The sequence below is a fragment of the Lynx canadensis genome, chromosome F2 (assembly GCF_007474595.2).
Source record: "Lynx canadensis isolate LIC74 chromosome F2, mLynCan4.pri.v2, whole genome shotgun sequence".
NCBI classification, from domain to species: Eukaryota; Metazoa; Chordata; class Mammalia; order Carnivora; family Felidae; genus Lynx; species Lynx canadensis.
In genome coordinates this window covers 60,018,936-60,022,496 of record NC_044320.2, presented here as the reverse complement: position 1 = coordinate 60,022,496, position 3,561 = coordinate 60,018,936, and positions in this window count along the sequence as shown.

The following is a 3,561-nucleotide window of genomic DNA, read 5'->3' as shown; positions in this document are numbered from 1 at the left end:
CATCACCTCCAAAAGTTTGTTCCCACCACCCCATATCTTCAGGCAAATACTTCTGACTTTTGTCACTATGAATTTGCATTTTATATAGATAAAACCATACAGGGTACTTTTTGCATGGGTACTTTCACTCAGCATAATAGACATTTATCAATGTTGTTGCATATATTAATAGTTCATTCCTGTTTTACTGCTGAGTAGCAGTCCAATGTATGGATATCTCACATTGGCCATCCAATCACCTACTAATGGACATTTAGAATGTTTCCAGTTTGGGTATTTTACAAACTTGATACAAACCTTTATACACAAGTTTTTGTGTAGACATAGTCTTTTTCTCTGGGTAAATACCTACGAGCGAAATGGCTGACTTGTATAGTATAGGTACGTGTTTAACTTTTTAAAGAAGCTATCAAACAGTTTTCCAAAGTACTTACACATTCTACGTCACCATCAGTAGTGCCGGAAAGTTCCCATTACTCCACGTCCTTGCCAAAACTTGGTACAGACAGTGCAGTGATGGTGCGGTGGTATCTTGTGGTTTTCACCTGTTATTCCCCCTAATCATTGATACTCAGCAGTTTTTCAGTTACTTATTTGCTGTCTCTGTATTTTCTTCAGTCAAGAATAGTTCAGGTAAAAAAAAAAAAAATCATAAAACTTGCCCATTTTTAAATTGGGTTATTTTGCTTCTGGTTATTAAACCCTAAGATTTAAAAAAAAAATCTAAATTCAAGTGCTTTATTGGGTTATATACTTTGCACATATATTGTGCAGTCTTTACAAAATGTCTTTTTAAAAGCCTAAATCCTAAATTTTGTTGAGCCCAATTCATCAATTGTTTTTCGTAATTTGTTTCATAGCTAAGAAATCTTTGCCACATCCAAGATCTTAGAGCTTCTGTTTTCTTGAAATTTTATAGTTTTACTCGTTAAGTGTATGATTCATTTTGGGCTAATTTTTGTATAGAAGATTTTTATTTTTGTTTTTTTACAAATAGCTTTCCAAATGTTCTAGTACCATTTGTTGGATACATTATTCTTTTCCCCTACAAGTACCTTGGCATCTTTAAAAAAAACTAATCTCTGTACTTTCCCTGCCGTTCCATTGGTATGTCTGTCTTTATGCCAATACTTTATAATAAGTCCAAGTTGTCATCATCATTTGGTACTGATAAGGTCTCTTGTTTTTCCCCTCTCGTGACCCTTCCAGATCACTCTCCAGACTATAAGCCAAGGTATTTTTCTTAAGTGCAAATCTGAATCCATCAGTCCCTGTCACCCAGGAGATAAAACCAAAACTCTATTAATTTGGTCTTTTGCATGCTAGCTCTAATTTTATCTCAATTTATTTTTACCACTTCCTCATCCACACTCAATGCTCTGAACACTGTTCTCTCATCCTGGGCTTTTGCACTTGCTCTGTGCCTTATCTCAGATGCCCTCATCTTCACTCTCCCACCTTTGCCTGGCCAATACTCACCACTTCCCCTGGAATTCTTTCCTGGACTCCCTTAGACAGCTTTGTTCTCACCTTGATGCTCACTCAGCACTGTGATTAGCCTATCACAACAACTGTCACACTATTTTAATTACCCATTTGTCTTCTCTGCCAGATCATAAGCTCCTTGGGATACAGAAAGCACTTGATATCTGAATGAGTGTAAAGATGAACAAGACAGTTCTTGTTCTTCAGAAGCTCCCAACAAAATGTGGGATGCAGAGCAGTAAACTGTACCAGATCCTGTCGCTCCCCACCCCACACCTCCAGTGCTTTCTAGGTCTGTCATTTCACAGTGCCTTGCTTCGTAGAAGGGATAACCTTTGTGTATTGGTCACTGTATTGAAATAAATCACTTGTATGGATCATCTGAGACCTGGGAAGAGAATAGCTTCTTCCACAGAACTTTCATTTCCTCCTGGCCACCTCCTGAGGACACTGCCAGAGACCACACCTCAATCCAAGTTCAAAGCTTGACATTCCCTGAACCAATCCAAGATGCAAGTCTGAATCAGGGTTGCTTCCTCAGGTGACCTTCACTCTGGGGATGGAGCTCTGCTAGTCGCTGGCTTTAGTTTTGGTGGGTGGGATGTAGGTATAGTAGCTCAGACCCCTCGCTGTGTTTTCTGAGCAACATTTCCTGTGATATTGCCCACACAATGACTCAGCTTTATAATCTCTCCTCAATAAGCGCCCTAGGACAAAAGGAACTGAGTGCTAGGCTCAGCTCTTTGATTAGTGGAAACTGAAAGACCAATTTCAACCTTACCCTCACCCACAAGGCTCTACCATCCTTTGGCCCTTGGCTGCTGCCCCTCCCCCTCCCCAACAATGTACTCTGAAGCAGGCACATCCTCCTCCAGGCTGGCCTTCATACAAACCCTGTCCTAGGGCTTTTGTACTTCCCTAGAACCCATCTACCTTTTTAACTTTCAAACCATTACGCTTCTTTTTGCAGTCAACTCACTTCCATGATTATCAGAAACAGCTATTTATCTGCACCTTTTAGGGCTCATTACTTTTGATGTTATTATTTTTTTCTTATCCCGCTCAGAATATAGACCCTTTGAAGACAGATATATGCTTCGTCTTATCTGCCATCCTCAGCATTCGAGGTTCTAAGTACTTGCTTAATGTCTGTTTTTAACCTTAATGAGTATTAGGTTTACCTTTATGAGCTCAGGTCTCTTCAGATATATTTAGCTTAAAACAATTACATATTCTTTTTATTTTTTTTATTTTTTTTTTTTTTAATTTTTTTTTTTCAACGTTTATTTATTTTTGGGACAGAGAGAGACAGAGCATGAACGGGGGAGGGGCAGAGAGAGAGGGAGACACAGAATCGGAAACAGGCTCCAGGCTCTGAGCCATCAGCCCAGAGCCTGACGCGGGGCTCGAACCCACGGACCGCGAGATCGTGACCTGGCTGAAGTCGGACGTTTAACCGACTGCGCCACCCAGGCGCCCCTACATATTCTTTTTAAATAAAATTTCTTAAATGTCTTATTTTTGAGACAGCGCACGAGCATTTGTGCATGTGGGGGAGGGGCTGGGGGGGGGACAGAGGATCAGAAGCAGGCTCTGCACTGACAGCAGAGAGCCCGATGTGAGGCTCAAACTCATGAACTGTGAGATCATGACCTAAGACAAAAGTCGGACACTTAACTGACTGAGCCACCTAGGTGCCCTAAAACAATTACATTCTTAATCTGTAAATATATATTCAAGGTAAGCAATTTACCTCAGACATAGGGCAAAGATACGAGAAAAATATTTTTTTTAATAAACGAAAGTAAAACCAATGAAGAATCGTTAATGGTTTACTTCAAAGCAATTTTTTCAAACCTTCTGGGATAGGAAGGGTAAGTTGTTCTGCTGTGACACTTCACACAGATGGTGGTTTAGAGGTAGGTTTCAAAACTGCTAGCACTTGCATAATTTTCTTTAGAAAAGTTAGTATAAAAATACAAGTACAATCAAGTTAATTTAACAAACATTTATTAAAAGCTTGTATGTTGTGTAGGGTGTGCTACATGCTGGGGGCATTTGAGACATTGCCCCTAC